The sequence below is a fragment of the Fukomys damarensis genome, unplaced genomic scaffold (assembly GCF_012274545.1).
Source record: "Fukomys damarensis isolate Sample0158 unplaced genomic scaffold, DMR_v1.0_HiC HiC_scaffold_16, whole genome shotgun sequence".
NCBI classification, from domain to species: Eukaryota; Metazoa; Chordata; class Mammalia; order Rodentia; family Bathyergidae; genus Fukomys; species Fukomys damarensis.
Window position 1 is genome coordinate 68899205 of NW_022900928.1, and position 25524 is coordinate 68924728.

At 40.9% G+C, this 25524-nt stretch overlaps 1 long non-coding RNA gene across 1 annotated transcript; it reads right to left on the reverse strand.

The window, feature by feature from the left end:
- Positions 1-942: 942 nt before the first annotated feature.
- LOC104865637 lies at positions 943-19699 on the reverse strand. The gene is made up of 4 exons (XR_781228.3): positions 19637-19699; positions 15164-15252; positions 3455-3509; positions 943-1016 (listed from the first exon to the last, which is right to left on the reverse strand). It is a non-coding gene; the product is annotated as an uncharacterized LOC104865637 (long non-coding RNA).
- Positions 19700-25524: the final 5825 nt, after the last annotated feature.

Here is a 25524-nt window from a genome sequence, read left to right on the forward strand (position 1 = left end):
GAGCTTTCCCAACTGCCTATGATTGAATCCTCACTTGTCTGCTGAAACAGAGCTTGGCATTGATAGTGACTCTGGAGATCAGAAGCTTAAGGATGGTTTCTCAGAATTGGCCCTGTATTATCTGCAATTGGTTCTCTCATATGCTTGGATTTAAAGTCATTGATGACCTTGTTTGCAGCGGTAAAGAGGATGTTGGAAGTTTATGGAATGCGGTAGCAAAACTGTTAAAGTTCACCTATATATATCAGTACTAATTACCTGTAGAAGGGAAGACTTTGGGTCTGGGCTGGTGGCACACGTCTGTAATCCTAGCATTTGAGAGGGTAAGGCTGGAGGATTGTGAGGAGTTTAGCCTGGGTACATAGTGAGTTCAAGGCCAGCCTGAACTACACAAGTGAGACCCTGTCTTTAAAAAAAAATGGCACTGGACTTCAGATTTTGGGGGCTGAGGATGTAGCTCAGTGGCAACACCCCTGCCTTGCAAGTACAAGGTCCTGAGTTCAATCACTAGAAAAGAAAAGAAAAAAAAAGGCAAGACTTTGGAGGAACAAGTATTTTATTTTACTTTTGGCACAGAACACTAGTGGAAATAGTGGCTGTGATGGCATTGATTAGTTACTCATATATGTATTGAGAAATGGGAGCAAAGAAAATGATGAGTTTCAATTCCCAGTTCAGGGTCCGATTGAAGAACCACAAAAATTATACTGTCACTAAAGCTGAAATAAGGAACCTATCCCACCCTTTTAAAACAAGTTTGCAGATTCACTCACTCTAGTTGCAGACAAAGAATTTTCAAGACATGTTAGAGACATACGAGGTTTTATTGGATGCACTGAAGAGTGGAGTGTGGGTGCTCCAAGAAATGAGTCTTGTTACAAAACAGATTAGGGTATGTTTAAGGGCACGTCTTCAAGGTAAGTAATCAGGATATGTGTTCTCACTGTCAGGTTACTCTGCAAGTCATCTACTTGTATTCGAAGTAGAGATAAGCTGCCCACAAATATTGTTGCTTCCTGGGAATGGAGGAAGTACAATTTGTAGGTGAAAAGGACAGGTTAAGAACTCTGACTTACAGGCTTATTGTAAAAACTACTTTAGAAAAAAACTTTTTAGTGAGTTTCCTAGAAGGGAAAATGCCTTGAGTAACATATGTGTCTTAAAGCTGTAGTTTTTCTTAATTTTAAAATCTCAATTTCCTTTCTACCTAGTTTTTATTTCTTCTATCTTGGCTGCCTATGACCTAAAATAAAATCTTATCTCCTATAGTTCTAAGGCTGAGATTTAGAGATCTATCTCAAAGTTAAGTTGTACAGAGCATCCTTATTGATTTTATAATTAATGGGAACCGGAGCAAGAGATGGGGAGTCAGGGGAGGGGAGGGGGATGTAGAAAGAATTGGGCATATGTTGTACAGTGTACCCACCTACCTACAATGAATGTAATCATTATATGTCTAGAGATGGGGGGGTGGGGGACGGGAAGGGAAATGGATGTAAAAGAATTAAGATGTGTGAAATATATATACGTATGCCCTAAGTGAATGTGAACATTATATACTGCAAAAGTGTACTAATAAAATAATATAATAAAAATAAAGTTATGACATTGATTGGGAAGGATTGGGACTCTAAACATAATATAGGAAATAACAGACACACTTCTATGAAACTAAGGACCTTAAACACTTATTTGTCAGTAGCAGAGACGAATGTACAGTAGATAAGCATTTCGAGGCAGCACTTTTTAGCAGAAAGAGATATGGCATAAAATTGATATGGAGTCAAATACTGGTTCCAAGCTTATATTTGGGAATTAAGCATCTACTGTATTGCAGATAGCTACCATTTTTAAATCCCTGTTTTTTGTTATATATTGTACAGATCCCTTCGTATGAATTGTGTCAGTTAATCTTCCCCAAAAATGGAGGGGGCAAATTTTGTACTTTAAAGATGAATAAATTGGAGACTGGCACTGTTGGTAATTTATCCAAAGTCACAGAGCAAGTTTATGGCAAAATGAAGCTTTGAACTTGGACTTAACCTCAGATCTGCTTTACTTCTCAGCCTATGAAATTGTTGTTGTTATTATTCATTCTAAATCAGCTATCCAACTCCTCAACTCCTCTCAGGGAATGGGGGTCTTCAAATTCTGTTCACCTCTTAGTCTCTTTTTCTGCATTTGAGCCTCCAGGATTCACACATAAGTGTGAGTGACTGTCTTAATCACAAAGTGGTAGATCTATCTAGGACATTAGGGATCATGAGATCCACTTTTTATTCGCAGAAGATGAAACAAGTCTGAAGAGATAAGGTGCATTACTCAGTGTGACATAATGAGTTTGTAAACTGGAATGGTAGCTCTGTGAGAAGGTCAAGAGGACAAAACATGCCCAGACTAACTGTTCAAATCCTCTCTAGAGCCACTATGTGAATGAAATTATGCAAGGCAATTACAATTGTAAATTTTTTGCACCATTGGAGTTGTGAAAAAGTAATCCTTAAATCATTTACAGACTGGTTGTTGATAATCCTGAAAAGATTCTATTGTTCAGTACCATCCTGCAGGAAATTAAGAAATTTATCAGCCTTTTGGGTTAGGAGCTGGCTGGAAAGTTTCCACTCCTTTGGGCATGCCCAGCATCCAGCCTCTTGAGTAGGAATTAGAAAATGGGTGCTTGTTGATGAGGAAGTTCTACACTGGGCCCAACTGCACAACTTGGTTAGGACTGAGAATGAGGACTCAAAGTGTTATGAAGGTGTTCTTTCCCTTCCTTTCCCTCTCTTCCTTTTTCTCAATGTCAGTCTTTTTTTTTTTTTTTTTTTTTTGTACAAGAGATTCAACTCGGGACCTTGAACTTGCAAGGTAGGTGGTAGAACCGCTGAGCTAAATCCTTAGCTCCCATAATTCAGTCTTAACTCTATCTCAGGTAGGGTCAAACAAAAAACTTAAGGCCCAGTGGGCTGAGGAGACCTTTGTTCTTAGTCTGCATATTACATCTCAAGATAATTAAAGGTCTATCATATATATTTAAGAAATAAAGAAGGAAGAACTCAATGTTGTTGAGTTGCTGTTCAATATGTTCAATATGGTGACTGAGGAAGCCCTCTCTGAGGAGGTCACGTCAGTAGAGACCTGTTGAGATCTGTGAGAGAAACATCCAGGACAAGTCTTTGGTATGTTTGAGAAAAGACATGGAAACTGACAGGACCTGAGCCTGATAAAATCTGGGAAGTTATGGAAATGAGAGCCATTTATAAAGACAAAGCTGAGGAAGTCAGAAGGGATGTGATGTGTTCCAGTCATCTGGGACATAGAAGAGTAAGTAAAGAACCTGTGAGTAAGGGGAGGAAGACCTTGAGGTATAATATCTGTAGATTGCATTGCCAGGTTGGGGCCATCTCTGAAGTAGAGAATTTTTCCACCATTTGTAACCTGCTATGGATCAGCTTACCTTTCCAGGTCAAAAGAAGAGCCACCTTTTCTGTCTCCTCATGGGATGGGCTTCCCTATGAGACATTAAATATATGAATGAGTAATTACTGAGAACTGTGCAAGCCACAGATATTAAAGTTACAGTCAGAAAGGCTAGAATAAAAGTAAATGTAGATTCTTGGAGTGAATATTCTCTGTTATTCCCTCTGAAATTGTATTTTTTCCAGTGGGGTTTTTCTCCCTTGTGTGTGGTTTGTATGTTTTCCTGCTTAACGATGAGCAATTTCTATAATTAGCCTGTAGGTGGAGCAGTTATACTTTTCCCCATGGTATAGCTATAAAAGCAAAAGCATCCACATTTTATGTCTAGACAGAAGACGTGCATGGAATCATAAAATCTTCAGACTGGAGGGATCCAGAAAGGTCATTTACTCCCTTTCTTGTCTTTAGAAAACCATGCTCCTAAATCAGCCTGGTGGTGATGCATGCTCCCTGCTTGTTCCATTTAACAGCGGTTAAAGCTCCACTGTTCCATCTCTGGTCATTTCTTTCAGGCTCAACAAAAGCAGAAAAAACAAAGCCCACAAAACAACACATTTCAAATAAAGTCCAATATGTACATGTATACACATGTTCCTTATGGGACAAAATATCAGACTCGGTGATACAAGACATCAGTCATTCCATTCTAATAATTGAATAATAGTTTTCTTTTGATTCTGTTTTGTCTGATTCTTGTAAAATGTGTTTATTTGAGGTTGAGATTTGCCAGTATTTTTGGTTCAAATACAGAAGGAGAAAACACCAGTCAAGGATTTTTTCAAATGGCAGAATTAAGAATGAATAGGACAAGGTCTAAAAAGATGCAACATTTCTACAACCTGCAGGAAGACCTATTCATTTCCCATTCCTCGTGTCTCACCCACAGGAAGCATGTGAAAAGATTGTTCTCAATTCTATGAAGCTAGTACATTCCTGGAACTTTTTCTATGAAGTTAAAATATCTGCATACTTATCTGACTTTCCATTAGAAATTATAATTATGTTGTAGTTTTGTTGGGTTTTTTGCGAGGCAAGCATTCTATCACTCAACTTCCTCCCTACCCTCCTTTTTTACCCCCTTTAAAAGTACCTAGGTCTAAGAGTCAATGAAACCATGCTTAGGAATATAGTAAATAAATATCTTTAGATGTTAAAAGGAAAATGTTTTCATGATCCTATTAATCATAATACTCAAATAAGGTTTTAGAGTACATGCGCAAACTTCCCAGCAGGCCTGAGGGGGAAAAAATAGCCATAAGTTGTTTGAATCAGATGGTAGACACCTTTTCAATTAGACTCACACCCAGTTTCTTATAGCAGGAGTGCAACATAGCTATCTTTGGGAGTTGTAGCCTCTTTCCCCATGATTTTATAAAATAACCTAATTGCTATGAATGAGCAGGTTTGTTTGGAAGCAGCAGTTCATTAGCATATGGGAAACACATAGGGACACATCCTGGAAGTAAAAATTCTCAAATATGAATGTGTGAACAATAATGTCATTGTCATTTAGGCAAATAGTTTCATTCAACAAATAATTTTGATTAGCTGCAGCATATCAGGCATTGGGGGAGGAAGCGGGGTAAATCAGTGAGTGATATTTTAAAAAGTATAGTGGATATGTTGATAATCTTAGTTATTCCTTATTGCCAGGACAATATATCCAAGGCCCACAAGTTAAAGGAGGAAAGGTTTAGTTTTAGCTCACAGTTTGTAGAAGTTTCAATCTATAGTTGGCTAATTCCAAGGAAGGGTAGCATGGAAAAGAAACAGTCCATGGCAGGAGTGGCAGAAAAAAGCATCAGCAGTGAGCCCCTCTTTTCCCTTTTTGTGTCATTTAGACTACAAACCTGTGGTTGGTGCCACTCACACATAGAGTGGCTCTTCTGTCTTCAGTAAATCCATCTGTCCACACGTAGAACTATGCTAAAGCCAATCAGTGGACTAATCCAGTTATCACATGATCTAGTCCCTTCCAAAATCCCTACCTAGGAGCACATGAGGCTTTGGAGGACATTTTAGATATAAACCATAACAATATGAAATGTGCTATGAGGCCATGTCAGCTGGACCTAGCAGCCTGGAGTCAGGTCTCCCCAAAGGATGTGACATTTAACCAGGGGTCTAAAGGTGTCAGCAGGAGGGCCAACAGAGGAGAGTTTCAAGTAAAAAGACCTGGATGAAGGACAGTTCAGAGCCAAAGAAGCATGGGCATCCAAGATACCAGAAGAGGTCTGAGGGTAGGAATGTAAAGTTCTAGAAAACTAGAAAGAGATCTCCATGTCTGAATTCTGGAGAGCTCCTTGGACCTGGAAATAAGTTGGTTTTGTTTTAATTGCAGGGAGAAGGCACTAAAGAGAGTTCAGTGAGGTGACGGGATTACAATTGTGTATGAGAAATAGCTCCTCACTGGTGTGTGAGTGGGAGGGATATAGATTTGGGAATTAGCAGGGTATATATGTGAATAAAAGCTCGGAGGAGATGGCTCAGAGAATACAGGCTGAGTAGGAATAGGGCCAAGGATGGAATTTTAAAGCATCTGCAAAGGTTAACCAGAGGAAGAGGAACTGATGAAGAAATCAAGAAGGAGCTAGAGCAGCTAGATCGACCAAGAGAATGCTGCTTTGCAGGAACCAAAGTAAGAGCGTGCTTCTAAAAGCGGAGAGATGCAAATAGTGACAAATTTCTGCCAAAACCCAAGCACACTAAGAACCAAGGAGCCTCAGTGTTTAACCCAGGGAGGTCATGGGTGAGTGTGGTAAAGGCATTTCCGTGGAAGGGCAGGAGCAGAAGCCTGATGGCCATGAACACATGCAATGGCTGGTTGGAAAGAGAAGGGAAGGTTCTTCAGAAGGACCCATTAAGTGTGGGAGAGAGAAAGCCATTAAGGGATTGGATAAAGATGGGTCGTGGTTTATAAACATGAGAAATGCATAGGCTACTTAAATACAGAGAGAGAGACTGAGGAGAGGTGGAGGTGGTACAGGTACAGGTTGAGAGAAGGCTGGATGGGCTGAGGCTCAAAGCCCAGTAGAGCAGTGGTTTGCACAGAAGGAAGCTTGGTCTGCTCTCCGTTGAGGTAGGGAGGAAGAATGGGTGCTTGGAGGCTTAGTGGCAAGGGCTTGAGAGCATTTTCTTCTGTGGGGGTAAAAGGTACAAGGAGCACCTTTTAAACATATTCAGTGTTACTTGAACATGTTATATTCATTCAAGCTTAAATTCCCTGTCAAGGGGAAGTTTTTAAATAGCATTTATGAAGTTGAGAAAGGAATAGAAAGTTCCTAAAATTTTGTATTTTTAAAAACAAATGTAGGCAAATGGAATTCATGGCTAGTACAAGGTCTGAAAGGAAAACACTGACTGTACAAGTTCTACCTGTAAGAATTGATGGTGGGTGCTCTGAAGATATGAATTTAAAGTAAAACTGTACCTCTTACTCTAATAAACATTTTACGATCAAATCTAATGGGTAAGTGAATAGAAACAATTCACCATATATATCCAGATTGGATACATACATAACCACTAATTGCAGTAGGATTATATTAAAATCAGATAGCTTAATGAACTTTATAGATCTAGACGATAATTAACACAATAACCCAAACTTAATTAGATACTTGTATTTAATCCTGGCAGTAAGCAATTGCTTTTCCTGACATCCACTTTACATACATACTAAATATCACAGCATGCATGGTCCAATAGGGTTATACCCAAATAGAATTAATGACGTTTGAAGAAATTTAACAGGATAAATAAATCATGCTCATATGCATATGGAACCCATCACAGAGGAGAGGAAGGCACAGGAGAACGAGCACATCCCCTCGTCTCAGCGTTGTTATACAGAATCCAGTAATCAGAACCGTAAAGTTAATCTTCCTCACTGAAGCTCAAGTCCTTTCTGTAATACTGAAAGGAAGAAGCCTTGTTCTCTGGAAAAGGACCTATCAGGCTTTGGGAGGACTCCTTCACAGCAGGTACCAAAATTCTGTATTATCACTCAGCCTACAGTTTTCTTTCTAACCCAAGAATGAAGACAGGAAAATGGGAATGTGCCACTCAAGATTCTACAGAAAATTTCCTCAAGTAATCAAGTAACATTTCTTCAGATCTCAGTACCCTGGGTATCTTCTTTGCAAAATTTTCCTTATTAGTTGTTGTTATGGCTTGTGTCTGGATATCCCCCCCCCAAGGCCTCATGCAGTTATGGTGGGTCTTTTCTCAGAAATGGCTGAAACTAGAGTGTATGATTGATGATTCATGGTGCAATGCTTGGATTAAGGCTGCTAGGATTAAGAGTTTGTGGGTTAAGTTAAGGGTGGGTTAATCAGTCCACTGGTTTGGCATTTCCCTAAGCTGGATAGCCTCGATAGACTACAAAAGGAGCAGAAAAAAGCTACACAGGTTCCTTGCTTACTTTTCTGTCTTCTGCCTGTTTCTCCTTTGTAGTACCCCTGTTCCATGTCTCCCTGCCTTGGAGCCAGCCAACTATGGATTGAAACCTCTACAAACTGTGAGCTAAATAAATCTTTCTTCCCTTAAACTTAAGTGTTGGGTATTTTGTCTCAGCAACAAGGAAAGTAACCAAGACAGTTGTCCTCTTCAAATATTGCATGATTTTCCTTACATGAGAAACCTAAAATTTTTTAAATGACTAAAATGAAGGAAGGATAGTAGGAAACAAGAAGACAGATGTAGATCGGGAAGATGGATCAGGGGGAGGAGGAGGACAAAGGGATCAAAAATGATCAAGATATATGAATTTCTCAAAATGACTATCATTGTTCTGTATTGCAAACATATACTAATAAAAGGGGACAAAAATTGTCCCCTTCAGCAAAGTTAGGAATTAACTAAAAAGTCATAGTATACAAGCATGCAAAAGCTCTCTCAGGTTTCTCTCCCTCCATCCTTTTCTTTTTTCCTCCCTCCCTCCCTCCCTCTTCCTTCTATTTGAACAGAACAGGTTTGAACCTAGGACCTTCAGCATACTAAGTATGCACTCTGCCACTGAGCTATACCTACAACTTTCTTTGGTGTTTTGTTTTGTTTAGTGGAGCCAGGGTTTCCCTATGTTGCTCTGTTGCCCAGGCTCATCTCAAATTCCTGGGCTCAAGTGGTCCTCCTGCCTCAGCCTCTGAAAAAGCTGAGACTATGGGTACATACCCGGCCCCCTTCAAAACACTGTATTCGATTTCATGCATTTGTTTATTTTAAAACTGCTTTGATATAAAATGACTGATATACAAAATTTCACATATTTCGGGTGTTCATTTTAATGACTTTGGACTTATATACACACTTATGAAACCATGATCAAAATAATGGTTAACAGATATATCCATCAACTCTGCAAGTTTCCTCACGTCCCTTTGTTTTGGCTTCACTTTTTGTGGTAATTCTCAATCCATTTCCGAGACTTCAGATTTGATACAGCAGTTACGGAGGCCCTCGTCACACGAGTTCTATTCCCAGGGAGGTGCCAACAGTGACTGATTTCACCCATGCCCCCATATCATATGGGAGCAAGTTGTTTACCATGGGAAACAAATGTCTGCTTTTCCTGAAGTTCACTTCCCTAGTTCCCTCGCTTGGGGATACCTTGAATCTCAAAGGCCAATTCTGGCCGGCCAGTATAGGCCTGGAATACTCAGACCATTCTTCCCACCTGTCTCGGCTGCATTTGAAGCCAAAGGCTGTACAACTGATATCGGATACCGCTGGGAAGGCGGAAGTGACCACTAAGGAAGCCGTACTCATACACTTCCTTCCCGCTTCCTCATTCTCTGGTGAAAATCTAGCTGACGCTATTCTTTCTGAGAGGATCTCATCAGTCTTGCCCATTGCTACCATCTCGTTCTTCTCGACTTTCATTTATTTAACTGCTCATAAATGTCAAACTCGTTCTTGCTTGGTCAAAGTCAGGGAAGCCAGTGCTTCATAGGATATGTTTAATAGTGTGTTCTAAGGGAAGACAATCCCCTGGCAGCCATCTGCTTTCTTTACTTCTTTCCTGGGATGTCCCTTCCTGGGTCCACACGGTGCGGCCTCAGACAATACTCCCAGTTAGGCTGTTTGTTTGGAATGAGGGCTAATTGTGTGAGTCTGGGCATTAGGCAGACCTGGCATTTGATCATGCTTCTCACCACTGGCTAAGTTGGAAGACTTGGGAAAGTTAATAAATTTCTACATCCTCATTTTCGTCATTAGTAAAATGAGAATAGTGCTGAGCATTATTGTTGCATTATCTCAGGGCCAGGGAGACAATGGATTCTCAATCCAGCTGTTAATAAGAGTCTGAGATTTGATGTTTTACCTTGCATGGTTGTATAAGGACAGGAACTATGACTATTTGCCCATATGCTGTGTTAGATACTGCCTTTGTTCATAGTAAGAGACCCCTGTGAAAGGCATTTCCATTTCTCTTTTGTTTTTCCATTTCTCTTTTAAATGTTAAGACCCCCCCACCCCAACTACCCAAACAGAAGTGAACCTTAAATCAAACTGTATTTATTTGAGTTAATATATTTTGACAATCTTATTCTGGGTTTTGAATAACCTAAGGTCAAATGATACCCATCTTCAGCTAAAGAAATTGTGGGAACCTCCTACACAGATTTATACATAGCTGAAAAAGTACTAGTATTCTGGGTGTTGTTTGTATTTTTTGGTAAGTGTGTCACATTAAAAGAAAAAATTTCACTCTTAGTTGAACCATAAGGAGAAAAATCATAACAAATCTAGTTTTGCAGAACTTAATTGGTTTTATTTGTGCTTCTAGAATTGGGGGACTATTTGAACCAAAACATGGTTCAAAATGCCCTGCTCCATCCACCTCATGAGCTAGTTTTTATTTATTGGCAGAAAAAAGGAAGTGACGTACTGTACAGAGACAGGGTTATTGGTTACAGCTACTGTCTGCCTTATTTGAACATGATTTGAACAATTAGCTACTTGTTAAAGGAGTAGATTCCAATCTTTACACACAAAATTAGGTTAGAGTCCATTATGAAGGGAGAAACCTCTAAAGCGAACGTGAAGTATGTTCAGAGGCAGCTTTGGACCAAACGTAACAATCTGATATTTATTAAGTTTCTACTTGGTCTCAGTCTCTGTGCTAGATGCAGATGCCATCATGAGAAATGAGACAGCCATGGCTTCTGCCTAGTTTAGCCTAGACTAGCTGAGGGTAGCTTAGACCAGCTTAGCTTAGGCTACCTTACAGTCTCATAGGGAGAACAAATTAACAGAAAAACAAATACATAGATGCTCTACAAAACAATCAGCACACTGTGAGTTAGGCCATGGTGGGGCACCCTCCTTTGGAGAGAGTGGTTCAGAACAACCTCTCTTAATGGGCGGTATTTAATCCAGACTGTGAGGATGAGTAGGTAACAACTAAAGGAAGAGGGAGGGAGAAATCACTGCATAAAGTGGGAGGGTTTAAGGCTGGAAAGTCCTGGATACGGATCTGGGAGCTGAATGAATAAAAGAGGAAGAGATGGTAGAGAGTTTGAGAATAAGAGGCACTGCCTAAGAAATGTGATCTTCCTTCTCCTGCTGTCTCCCAGAATACAAGGAGCTCCTCCAAAAGTGCTCTTAGAAAGAATGTACCTGTTCAACAATTTAGATATTGATGTGTTATTGATTCAAACTGAAGTGTAGGTTTGGTACCAATTCGAGTAATTTGCCCTATTCTTTGTAATTGGCTCATCACCTCCTTTCAGTATAGAAAACTGCGATACCTCAGATATCTTTATGTTAGGAATCCTCTATATATTCAGCAGCTAGAGGCATCTCTAATATATAGTTTTTGTTTCTTTATAATAAATTGCAATAGTCATAGTCTCCAAAATTACCTCTTGATACATTTTCTTTAGTGTTCCTGGAAGTAACAATTATACATTCCTTGTAGTCAAAAAAAATGTAAATGAAACTTTTTTAAAAAAAACTTTGACAACACTGTTGTTTTGGTTAAGTTAAATGTCCCCGGAAGGTCTATGTATTAAAGGCTTGGTCCCCAGCCTGTCCAACGCCCTTGAGAGGTGGGTTTAGTGGGAAAAAGTGAGGTTGTTAGGTGTATGCCCTTGAAGGGGACTGTGGTACTCTCTGTGTCTTCATCCTCTTTCTTTGCTGCCAACTGGCCCTTAGGTGAGCAATGTGTTCCACAACAGGTTCCTCACAATGATATTCTGTCTCATCACAAGGATCAGAAGCAATGGGTCCTCTTGACTGTGGACTAGAACCTCTGAAACTGTGAGCAAAAACAAACCTTTCCTCACTTCAAGTTGATTATCTTAAGTATTTGTTACAGTAATGGAAAGCTAACTGCCAACATCATCAAATTCATTGCTCCATTCCAATCAAGCCTCTTACTTGGCTAGGTCAATTTGATCTGTTGTGGTTTTTGTTTGTGTTTCATTGTGTTTTTCAGATTAAAATTGCATCTTTCTCTACCTCCCACCTATACTTTTGGAGAGTTGTGTACTTACAAATAACAAAATGTTAGCAACACTGCCCCAAATACTCTATGTCCCCTTTTTGCCCTCCCTCCCCTATCCTAATCATCACATGTGCTGTGGTAAAAGGCAGACTCTGTGCAAGGCCTGAGAATGAACTTCAGTGTCCAGAGCTTGTAAGAAGGTGCTTGAGGGTAACAGGCTGCCTCCTCTTACTGACTGACCTCCACGATTCCTATTTGGTCTCTTCCTCCTTACCTGTTGTTCTCTCCTTAGCAGAGTTAACATCAACTATTCAAACTGACTTAGTGATGTACCTCACTGGCTTTAATAACAAAATAATGGCTCTATCAGGAGGGAAAAGCTATTTATCATGTCCCTCCTAGGCCTTTAAAACATGATAAGGGGGCCGGGGATTTAGCTCAGTGGTTCGGTGGCCTGCCTTGCAAGTGCAAGGACTTGATTTCAATCCCTGGTACCATGAATAAATAAATAAATAAATAAATAAATAAATAAATAAATAAATAAATAAATAAAACATGACAAAAGTTATAACCTTGAGTGAAAGCAGTAATCACTTACTGTTAATGAGTTGATACATGCAGGGCTCTTCTGATTGCCTGATGTATATGATATAGACAATGCCTATTAAGTGTTAGCAAATATTATTATTGTCATTTTCAGCCCTTTTTATTTTTATTTTGAGATAGGACCTCACTAAGTTGCCCAGCCTTGACTCAAATGTGCAATTCTTCTGCCTCCCAAGTAGCCGGGACTATAGACATGTGCCACCATGCCAGCGTATATTTGTTTACTTATGCATATTGAGTATAAACATTTATTATTTTCTTTCTTTCATTTTTTGGTACCAGGGATCGTACTCAGTACCTTGTGCTTGCAAAGGCAGGAGATGGCACCAGTGAGCTATAGCTATATCCCCAGCCCTTATTTTCTTTTTCTTTTTTGGTTTTTTGAGACAGGGTCTCACTATGTAGTTGAGACTGACCTGGAACTCACCGTGCAGCCCAGGCTGGTCTCGAATTCACAGCAATCCTCCCACCTCTGCCTCCCGAGTGCTAGAATTACAGGTATGTGCCACCACGCCTGGTCTACCCAGCCATTATGTTCTTGTTTGTATATATGCACTTATAAATACCCTAGGACTTCTTTTTAAATTTTTCTTCTTGTTTTATGTTTTTTTTCCTTTAACACTAATTTTCACAAGGTCACTCAGTTAGCTTAGTGATCAATACAAAATTCATCCTCAAGCTGGCCTGACCTTAGAGTCCACCTCCTGCCTACGTGTCTCCAGGGTTGTTCACTTATACTCCAATTCCATGCCCTGTGGTACTACAAATGCTTTAACAATAATTTTATATTTTCCACTAAGGCACTACAATGGCTTTTGCAAAAAATTCGAGAAGGTAGGTATGACGATGGATACTTAGATCTTTTCCAGTCTCAGAGCTGCAGGATTGATTTGCCAATGAAAATGTCAGGCCCTTTCTTCCATAAAATGATGTATGATGGTTTGAGTACATTTTCCACTTCCACCCCCACCTCCTTAGAGCTGATTAAAAAGTGAAGATTAAATCAGCAGATGCAATGGTAAAGAAGAATTTCTCCAGGAGTGATGAGGTTTTCCTGAGGCAAGGTTAAATGAGGGAGTAGAGGGAGTGAGAAGGGAAACACTGCAGTGTGGGAAGTCTGAGATGATCAGGCACAAAGGGAGTAGACAACTCACAGTATAGATGCAGTAAGCTCTGAGGGCCATCACTTTGCATTGATCAATAGACATGAAGTGTAAAAATTCTGTCCTTTTGAAAGGAACATACGCTAATTAAACAAAGAGCAATTTTGGAGCCCTGCATTTTAACCAGGAATAAGAAGTAGCTTTCAATCACAACTCAGTCAATAAATTCTCATTGAGTGCCTACACTGAGCCACACATTGTTCTGGGTATGAAGGATACAGAAATGAGCAAGGGATCTCAATCATTGCCCTCCTATGACAGGCATAAAATAGACAAGATAGATGCGTAAAACATGTGATATTCTAGCTAACATCGAGCACTGAAAAGAAAATAAAGCAGAAAAATGGATAGGTAATAAGAAGGGAAGGAGTAAGATGTGGCAATGTTTCATAAGGTATCAGGGCTGCCTTGCCAAGAAGGAGATGCCTGAACAAAGAGTGGGAGGGGAGAAAAGAGTAATAATGGAGCTGGCTGGGGGAGAATTCCAGGCAAGGGATATGATGCATACTTCTGAGGTGGGTGTGGGTTTAGAATGGTGGAGATGCCCACGGAGCTGAGAAGAGGTGGAGTTAGAGTTAACAAGGGCAAGATGGTGCAGAGCACTGGAAAGATTTGAAAGGACTTTGGGTTTCTCATGGAATGATATGGGAGCCACTGCAAGTGATGGAGCAGAGAAGGAACATGGTCTTACACTGTATCAGAGTCACTGTGATGCATGATCTAGGTATGGGGAATAAGCTGTATTCTAGGAAGGGGAATGCAGGGAAATCAGTTAGAGGGCTGCTGTAATAATCTATACAAGAAAGGTTGTTGGCCTGGACCAGAAAAGTAGTAGTAGTACAGTAGAAGAATGTAGTTAATTTCTGGATGTATTAAAATACTATACACTTGAAGATGAAAAGGAAGACAAGTCTCAGGGAAAGGAAGAAATATTTTCCTACTTATCTGCATCTCAATGTTTCTGCCACATCTTATTATTTCAGCCAAAGAACAATGAGACTAATTGTGTGGCAACTTAATTGATGCTTGTGGCTGGTTTCCACTAAGATACACCCAAAGGGGCAGTTATATTTCCTGTATTTGCAGGTTACTAACCCATATTTACACCAAGCACTGTTCTGAGCACTTTGTATGGAGACACAAAACACATAAGGTACAGTGCTTACCTGTGAGGAACTTCTGTTCTAGTGAGGGAAACATGTGTAGGCAAAAATTCTAATGTGACAGAATGAAGGATGAGCCCAAGGTATGAGTAGAAGCACAAACTAGGGCACTTAGCTCTGCCCTCAGGAAAAAGGTTGCTAGGGGGATATGAAAGATGTAGGAGTTGGCCATGGGATGATCAAGAGGGGATATTCCAGGAAGAAAGGCAGCAGGTACAGAGGTATGGAGCTGCGACTGAGCATGGGGTGTGTGTAGACCTAGGAAGGCTGTGTGGTAGATTAAATCTTAGAAAGCCAAGGCTCACCTTGAGGGCAACATCATGCTGGCATGCCACTGATTTCACTGTGATTATGGTCACAAGTAGAAGAGAAAGGAGAAGATTCGTGGCCACTCCTGGAAAAATCAACCCAAGGTACATATTTTTATTCCTTACTTTAGATCAGCAATTCTTTAAATATCACTCAATATCTATGTGAAGCCTGGAGTCTATATATCTAGTTTTAAGTTCTGCCTTTGCTGCTTGTCTGAACCAAGTCACCATTTTTGTGAGTTTCACTTTGTCTATCTACAAAAGAGTGAAATAGTAACACGCATCACAATGCAACTATGAAAACTGACCTAAAATGCCCAAGAGTTAGTTACCACTTTGGAACTAACTGAAATATATTTCCCTTCCCTTTGCTCTCAAGCACCACTGCCACTGTTAGTATTTCATAGAATACTGTACAATTCCTTGCTCTTTCCACTGTCTCCTAGTCTGCAAGATTATTTGGTCTCCCTCTCTTCTCTAAATCACTTTTTAGTTGGCACCTGCTCTTCTGTTCCTCTCAGTGTTCATGCCAAACCTTCCCATCCAGCCCAGTTGTCTCTCAGCACGTGGCCTTGCCCTGTCTCTCATCAAGAAAACTGAGACCATTAGCCTGAAATTCTTGCACCTCCATCAGCAACCAAGAAATCCCTATCTCATTTCCCTCATTTAAGGATTCCAAGGAAGAAGGTATCTTTTCTGTTCAAGATGCTTTCCTAGTTCACTCTGACACATATAGAATCCCATCCCACCTTCCATCTCAGCTTTTTACTCATTATCGACTTTCACCCTTGGAACTTCGCTCCATCTATAATCCTCTTTCTTCTATAAATTTATTCTCTTGCTTTCTTTTAGTTCATTGCCCTCAGACTATAAATACATCAAGATTTACCTGTTAATGTGCAAGTCTGTTGACTTCTCCTGTACTTCTCAGCCAAGAATATTTAAAATAGCACCTTCAGTTGCAGTCTTTATTTCCTCAATTCTTTTTCCCCCCTTGGAAATCAGGATTTTATTTTTACTTATTAATTAGTACTCTGCAGTCACAGCAAACATGGAGCAATCTCAATGGCATTAATCCAGAGGACCATTTACAGGGTCACAATAATTCTTTTCTTCCTGAAGTTTTCCTTTTCTTAAATTTCATATTGACTTTTAGCCATGGCTGTCTTTTTGATGACTGTAGCTTAGATTCAAATAGGATTTTTTCTAAGAACCGTGAACTTGTCAGCCCTAACCAAAAGGACCTTCTCTCATCAAATCTTTTCTCAGTACTTAATGTCTACTCATTTACAATTAAAATAAGGTTTTTGGAGGTCACCTTCCACTGGTTGCTGGCAAAGTACACCATGGAAAGAACTGGCCCTACTGATCTCTGGCAATTGGCTTGTTCACCTTCTTTCCAACCTCTGTATGGATTCAGTCTCCTTAACTGGGTTGGGCAGAACAAAACTTCTGGCCAAAGTGGTGGACTCAGGGATGTTGTAGGAACATATCCACTCCAGGCTCCAGAGATGTCAGGATGTTGTGGAAGCACACAGACACCAGCCACCTAAAAGTTTCCTAAGGGTTTCTTTTTTGGTCCATTGATTTGTTTTTGGACACTTTCCAGCACATGTTACAACTGTAATGCTCATCTCCCCATGCTGATGACTCTCGTATCTAAATCTCTGAAACCAACATTGCTGCCTGATTTCAGACTTGCCCAATTTATAATCTGCTAGACTTCTTCTCTGGAAATTGCACACGGAAGCGAATACTGTCCAAACTAAACACACCATTGCCTCACATCCCCATGTTTGGATCATTTTCCTTTCCTTCCTCTCTCTGTATCAGCCATTATAATTCCCTCTGTTACCAAAGTCAGAAAACAAGTAAAAAAACAACACAAAACAGAGTATTCTTTCTAATTTACCCCACTACAATTGGTCATTAAACCCTATTTCTATTATTTCCTGACCATATTCCTGATTGAGTTATCTTCTGTTTTCTCCTCTGAATGAGCTCAGCTCTTAGCTTCCTGGTCTAATCTACTTCAGTTGCTTTTAGGTTGGTCTCCTTGCTCTGGTCTCATTTATATCCCTCTTCTTCCCTCTCTATACATGCTTTACACTGTTGGCAGAGAAAGTGTATTAGTCTGTATTCTGTTACTAAAATAAAATATCAGGCTGATTTTGTAAAGCAAAGTGGTGTTGCTAAGGTTTAACTCACTGGTAAGCACTTGCCTAGTGTATGTAAGGTCCTGGGTTTAATCCTCAGCAGCACAGGATGGATAAATAAATATACAAATTTCTTTTTAAAAAAGAAAGAAGAGGAAGATGTCTACTTAGATCATACTTTTGGAAGCTGTAAATCCAAGATTGGGCAGCACCTTTGGTCTGGCCAATAGTGAGGGCAACAGCAGATAGTGTAGTGACAAGAGTTCCCACAGGAGAAAGAGACCAAGTCACCAAAACAAGAACCTGGAGCACTGTCACTCTTGTAACAACTTACTCTCATGAGAACTCAGGAGTTTCACTAGAATCACTTTAATCCCTTCGGCAGGTAGCTCCATCAGGGACCTAAGGACCTCTCACCAAGCCCATCATTAAAAGGTTCCAGCACATCCCACATTGCTATACTAAGGACCAAGCCAACATATGAACTCTGTGGGTACACACTCAAACCATATCTGAACCAGTGCAGGATGCAATTCTGAGTGGGTCACTTTCCAATTTATTACTAAATTCAAAAGGATCTTCTATACTGCTTTTAAGATTAAGGCTTTCCTTGACCTAGCTCTTCTAAATCTGTCAAACCACACTTTCTGCCCTCCCCACTTCGCCCTTTATATTCCCCTTATGGTGGAATTCTTGAAAGTCCCCTGTATTGCACCTTTCTTCCCTAACAGAGTGCTGAAATGATTAATAAGCAGGACCTCACATGAAAGATCAATATACCCCTTTAATCACGCATTAAAGCAATGTTGTAGAAAATGCTTCCCTCTGTAGACAAAGTACTTCTTCAGTGTGAATCACAGAACCAGGCAAAAGCATGGTTTATGTCAGTAGCTGGCTCCCACCAGGAAAGGAAGAAAGCTGAAGTCGCACACTCAGGTTATTTTCCCCAGAGTTACTAATCAGAATTCACTCCTCCCTCTGCACTATAAGCAGTTGAGGGAGAGAGAGAGGGAGAGAGCAGGAACTGATAGGGAAGCTCCTCCTCCTCTGTATGGAAATGAGCCATGGGGTGGTCTTTCCCATACACAACTTCGCTCACCAGAAGATCCATACTCACTAAGGGTTGCGGGGTGACGGGGACAAACAGGCAGAGCACAGAGCGTTTTGGGGGCAGTGAAATGGTTCGGTAAAATACTATGTACATACACGTCATGCATCTGTAAGACCCATTGAATATCCAGCTATTTAGAGTGAAGCCAAGTATGAATTATGAACTTCAGAGAGGAACGATATGTCCACATAGTTTCACTGATTATAAAAATCATCCCATGAATGTGAGGTGTTGCTGGTGAGGAAGGTTGTATATGGAAAAGTTTAGGGGATATGTAACCTCTTGCTATACTTTCTGCTCAATTTTGCTGTGAATCTAAAGCTGCTCTGAAATATAAGAAAAGAAAAGATAAGCAGCTTCCTCTGGATTTCCTCTGTCTCTCCTTCCCACCAAATGAATTGTAGACATATGCACAGAACACAGTGAGCCATGCAGTGACCTAACCCTACTAGATGACCTGCCAACAAAATGGGATGCTCCGCACACACACAGAAAGAAGGAATTCAAGCTGGAAACAGAAATGCAGGCCTATCATCACAGCTACTTGGGAGACTGAGGCAGAAGAATCATGAGTTTATCAGCCTGGAATATTTAGTGAGATCTTGTAAATAAATAAGTAAAAGTTCAGGGATTCATGAGGCACAGTCTCCTCCTTAGCCGTCAGCCTAGACTGTTGACATTGGAAGTATATGTAATAAAGAAAGGGACACACTTGTTATAGCAGTTTATCCTTTTTACCTTACCCTAGAAAAAACATAATGAATGAATTTATACCATAGTGCATCTCAAAAGAGTATTTAAGGTGGGTTACAATAGGTAGGGAGGTAGATTATAATACAAAACTACACAAAGAAGAACCAAATAAATAAGACCTCATACACCAAGAGCAGGATAGTGTGCAAAAGCATGTAGGATTAGATGGTTACTACATTTAAACAATGAGTTTAATGCAGAAATGCTTTGAAATTAGAGCATGTTTAATGAAAAAAGTTACATACCTTTTCCCATATGATTTCAGAATAGCTACAGAATCTAATGATCACTGAGGGATGGGGGATTTTCAAACAGTAAAAGGAATATCAACAAAATTATAAAACCTTTGGAGCTGCAGCTGTGACTCTTCTCCTTTTCGGATGCTTCTCCTTTCCCTCTTCTGTCTCCAGTCCCTCCCCAGCCCCCACCCTTAATATCAAGCCTCACCAGTGAATTGCAACTCCGCCATTTCTCCCTGGGAAATGCAATTCTGACAGTTGCTCCCTGGAGAGGAGAGAGAGCAATGAGGCCAGCACTTGGGAGAATAAGAATTGAAGCCTGCAAAGCTGTGAGGAAATTCTGTTAATCATCGAATTGTAACTTCTCAGTAGAGGAAGTCACTTGATCTTTTCAGCCAACTCTGAGAAAAGCAACACATCTATTTAATGCTGACCTCAGCTCGCCTCTTCATTCAGTACAATTATTCCTTACTTCCCCCAAAGAGATCTGCTTGCTTGGAGAATATTCAGCCTCCAGATTACTAGTAGTTTTGTGAGTTATTCTTTCCCCCTCATCTCGTTCTCCAAGTTAAAATACAAATTTCAGCCCTCAGAGGAAAGAAGAATGCATAGATAAGAAGATTGCAATTGATGAAAGGTTCTTGCAAAAAGGTGACATTTGCTTTGCCAAGTTGCAATAAGATGTGTTTCAAAATATTTGGGATGTTAATAATTTTAATAAAATTTTTTCTAATATATGTTCACTATACAATTTTTGAAGAATACGAAGAGATACAGGAGAAAATACCTCATTACCAAGCTATGACAATCACTATTAATATTTCTGGTTAGTTTCCTCTGAATCTCCCAGCTCTTTGAAGGCCCATTTATCTCTTGCTGTCTCTCCTGACCTCTTCCTCTGTCATGATTTCTGTCTCCTGCAAAACTGGAATTATAAGTACATAATGTTCTGTAGCTTGTTTTCTTTGTTTAATAATGTACAATAAGCACTTTTACCATTTTTAAACACACAACTACAAGAGGATGATTCAGCTCAAAGTTCTTAATTCAGAGCATGTTTATGTGTAACTATAATTCCTTCATTCACAGATATTCAGTAAGTGCTTGTTGGGTGCTGGATTCTGTGCTGAGCCCATTGCGATGAGGAGATCTGAGCTCTTGGAGTTCATAATCCATCAGGGAGGATGGATGCTAATTGACACCTATGTGAAAAACTGTCTTGGAAAAATGCCTATGCTTGCTTGATTAGTGTTGGCACTGATTAATTGAAAGGAGGAGAATGGTCCAGAAAGCAGAACCCCTAGTGCTCCCAACTGCTGCAGCTCCCACAAACATCCCAGGCAGCTGTCACAAAATGTCATCTACGCAGGGGCTAACAACACAATATTGATTTTAGGATGTCATCCTCAGGCCTCAGTGACTTCTCACTCATGACTGGCACATTGCTTTACAGAGGCTAGGTGGCTATCCTCTGAAAGTCCCCACAACTGAGGTTTACCATTATTGGTTTGCTAGTGAGACCCACATACACAGAGTTTGCACAGCTGTCTGCTGGAACAGAGCCTTATGGTTAGGCAGGGATCCTTTTTCATGGACGATGGCTGTAGACAAGATGTAGTGAAGTATCAGAACAACCCTCAAACTCTTCGACTTGGGAAGACTTCGAATGGGAAGTCTGATTCTGACAAATGGGACCATGACCTCAACCCTATCACTCATGGACCGTCTGAAGGAGTAAGTCCCTTTTCTTTGGGCACCAACCCAAAAGAAAAAGAGAAAGAAACATTTTTCAGGCTATCTAACCATGGCCTCTCTAGCAGGATCCAAGGGAGGCTATGAGAGAATTCTACCTACCAGCTCCACCAAGGTCCTCCTTCAATCTCTGATAAAGGAGTGGGCACCCGGGCTATACATGCACTTTGCCTCCAGTGTGCTCAGCACGGTATCTTGCACAGCTTCAACAATCAAAGCATATGAGATCATTGTTTTAAAAACCTTAAGAAATAAAGGCTCTGAGAGAGCAAAACAAACTTGTTTGTTTGTTCATTTGTTTTTGTTTTTTGGGATCGAACCCCAGGCCCTTGCTTTTGTGAGGCAGGTGGTGGAACCACTGAGCCAAATCCCCAGGAGAGCAAATTTTAAAATGTAACATTCTGGCACTCGGCTAGAAGGAGTTACTGAGATACACCCAGAGGTGCCCTTTAGTAATTCTCCTTCGACATTTTGTAATATACATCAAGTCTCTCTATTACCTAATGTTTCTTCTTTGGAGGACTAACCAGGCTGAGCATAAGACACAGGTGCCCACACACTCAGCATCGATCAGTGTCAGTCCTTTGAACCGAGTCATACCGCTGACTGCTCTAAAGGTTGTGGTCCACACTTGCACCTGGTTCTTTTTGCCTGTGCACCAGCTTTCTTCCTGAATTTGTGCAATTGTGTTACCCTGCTTACATTTTCCCCAGTGGAATAGCAAAATGGATCCAATCTAACAGGGCAAAGGAACCACAGAAAAAGCCCAGATAGCAGCTGTCTTAGATTTATGGGTGAGATCTATGGATTATCCCTAAAAATAATGATAGCCCATGTCCTCAGGGGCTGCACAGCCAGAGCAATAATTTCAAAGCTGACTATCAGCAGAAAAACTAATGAGACCATTTAAAGTGTGTGCTAATGTGGTATATGTGTAAAATGAATAACCCTCTGATAGCTGACCACAACCAACCTCCTGACGTCAACCTTGAAGTCATAGAGAAGACTGCCTCTGTAAAGCAATGTGCCGGTCATGAGTGAGAAGTCACCGAGGCCTGGGGATGACATCCTAAAATTAATATTATGTTAAGTTAGCATCTGTGTAAATGCCATTTTATGACAGCTGCCTGGGATGTTTGTGGGAGCCGCAGTAGTTGGAAGCATTTGGGGTTCTACTTTCTGGACCATTCTCCCCTTTCAATTAATCAGTGCCAAGCAATCCTGGCAGAACCATCACCTTAATAATAACCTGTTCACCCCTTATTGAGTGCACCGAGCTCCCTATCTGTGCATTATCTTGTCTAGTACTTCCAACAGCACTGTGAAGTGAGGGCAAACAGTGGCCTGTTTAACAGATGTAGAAACTGATGCTCTGAATATAGTTTGCCCCAGTTCACAGTCAAGAGATGCAGAGTTGGAAGTTTTACACAGGTCATCCAATACTAACTGATTCTCTGTCTCTTTATGCAGGGTGCTGAAGATTGATCATAGGGCCTCTCTCTCTCCACCACTGAGCTACATCCCTGGCCCTCTAGCAGATGCTCTTCTGACTTGCATAGTACACTTTGCTTTTACAAAGATCCAGGGTTGGGCTCCTCCACAATGTGGGTGTGTGCAAGTTCTCTAGTCTATTCCAATCAAAGCCCAGGAACATTTCCAGCCAACAGATCAGTGTCTGCTGTTCTGATGGGCTGGGTCAGAGGTATCAACATTCTGCTGTCGTGAAGGTCCCCTGCTAATCCCACCATCAGGAACAGAATATAAGGAGAAAGAGTGCAGGATCTTTTTGAAAGGCAGCCATGGAGAAGGACAAAGTCTTTCAGAAATGAATCCTCCCCATGGGACATCTGGCTAGGTGCTCATCACGCAGCATTTTCTAAACTGGTCTGGATCAATGAGGAGGCATCTGTCACCTCCTCCTAATGGCCTGGCTACATAGGGAATGGGAAGCCACTCAAACTGGCCATGTATGCTACCTCACACAAATGGTTCTGACTCTATCACCCTTTGCTTCCTCAATGCAGGGGCCTCCGAGGGGACAGCAGGGACTGTTAGAGTGTGTTTCCCAGGGGACCTGGGGGCAAAGTCCTGACACACAAGTCATATCATGTTGTGTAAGTCACACTGAAGCTGCCTCTGCCAGTGAAAACTTGAAGGCCTTTCAGAAACTATCAGAAGTACAGCCAAGAAATCCATCCCTTCTCTTTCAGAAGGGAAGAAAGAGAGGCAGTCAGTTGACAAGGAAGGAAAGCTCCTGGCAAGAAGCATAACCCAACTTTCAGTCCCAGGGTAGAAGGGTGAAAGAATTAAGAAAGAAATAGTCAGCAACTTATGCTTCTTTCCAGTTTCACAAACAAAATTCCCTGGCTGACCTTTCAGGCCAGCTGGGAAATCATACCACACACTGATCATGCAAATAGGGCCCACACTGTCTCTTGCTGCCACTCTGTCCACTGATGCTCTAAGACCTTGCATAGCCCCCTGGGGCCACCTCAGTTACACTGAAGAATCCCAAATGAGCACACCCTGGCAGAGGGCCGGAATAAGGATGCAATATCAAGATGACTCTGAGGTCCTGGCAGCTCAGGTCTCTCTCTCTCTCTCTCTCTCTCTCTCTCAAACAAATAAGGGGCAAATAGCCCTCAGAGCACCAGACAGACAACTGCTTGTCCCTGGGATTATATATGTTTTTCAGTGATCTGACATATTCCAGCAACATCAAATTCAAGGCCATTCAATGTCCTGAACAATCTGGCCCAAACTTAGTCCTGCTGTCTGTCCCCAGGCATCCTATGTAAGCAGCCTACAGGAGCTATGCATTATTCTCTGACCTACTGGCCAACTTTGCATGGGTTAGTTTGAGCTATTCTCTTTGCTAGGCTTGCTCTCCCCTCACCTCTTTGTAGGCAGAAAACAAAACAAAACAAAACAAAAAAACCCTACTTATTTTTAAAGGGCCAGCTCAAATGTCACTTCTGCCACAATACTGTCCCTAATCACTTTAGTCACAAGTTATCAATGAGCTATAAGGAGAATCTCTCATGGCTTCTCCTATGTACTAGCATATCATAGATACATACTCACAGGATTCTCGCCCTCTGTCGTATTGTAAATTCTTTGTACTGAGGGAACACTGCTGGTACTGTTTTGTGTTCCTAGCCTGGGTTAGTTCCATACGAGATAGCTACTCCTTCTCTGTTTCACCAAATTTAGCTCCCATCCTTTAAACAGGGTATTCCTTTTACCTCCACTGGATGGCGATATTTCTGGTTTCTTTTTGGGTCTAGTCGCAACGCTGCAGATAGTGACACATTCAGAACTACATGGTACTTTGGAAAACTATTTGAAAAGCATCACCAGGCAAGTAGTAGAGTTGGGGAGAAGGTCAAGTCCATGGTGCTGCACAGCATATGGATTCACATAAACAGTGTCCTGCAAATTGTGCTGATCAAGGTGGAAGCTGGAAGAGTAGTTAAGGGACTTGTCAATAATCTGGGAAACAAGATTATAGGTAACTCAGCTAAAGTAGAGGCATAGCAAAGACAAGTGAGAACTAAAGGGAAAGAACAACAAGACACGAGACAATGAGGATCATTTGGGTGTTCTGGACCTGTCTGTCATCCATTTCCCTTCCTGCTTAAAACAGATCTCTGATTGATCTACCATGTGGCTTGCATGAGGCATACAACCCAAATTTAGCCAATAAGACCATATCCCCCTGAGGAGTGGTGTGGGGTAGGTTTGGGCCCTGTGGGTGGCCAAAGGAAGCTTTATCTGGGACTTTGCTATCAAGAAAGAAGCACTTTTTTTTTCTTTGTTGGCTGCAGGACCAAGCTATAGGGCCTTTGAAGAATGAAAACAAATGGCAATAACATAGCAAAAGACCTAAGTAGGGTCCCGTTAACATCTTTAAAACTTAGATTTTATTGTGCTTAGATTCTACTGAGAAGACCAGTGAACTTCCAAGTCAATTGCTCTTGGTTTAAGTCAATCGAGCTGTCTTTCTCTAATGCTCAACTGAGTGTTTTGACTAGCATAAGAACTGTCCCAGTGCTGGACTTGAGGTAAACCGAGTCAGTGCTGCCTTGATAACCGGGAACCTGGAAGGAAGACAGTTACCACCATGCACTGTCCAAAGCACAAAATACAAGAATAATATAAACACTGATGCTTAGAAAGCAGTACCACATATGACTTGAAGCTTGTGGAAAAAAAAATCAACCAAGGTTTGTATATTAAGAGCAGAAAAGAGAAGATAGGGAAAATGGTATAATTTTAAGAGACAGTAAAAAGTGGAACAAATTCAATTGCTCTTGTACTTCTCCTTTTACCATCAAGTGATTT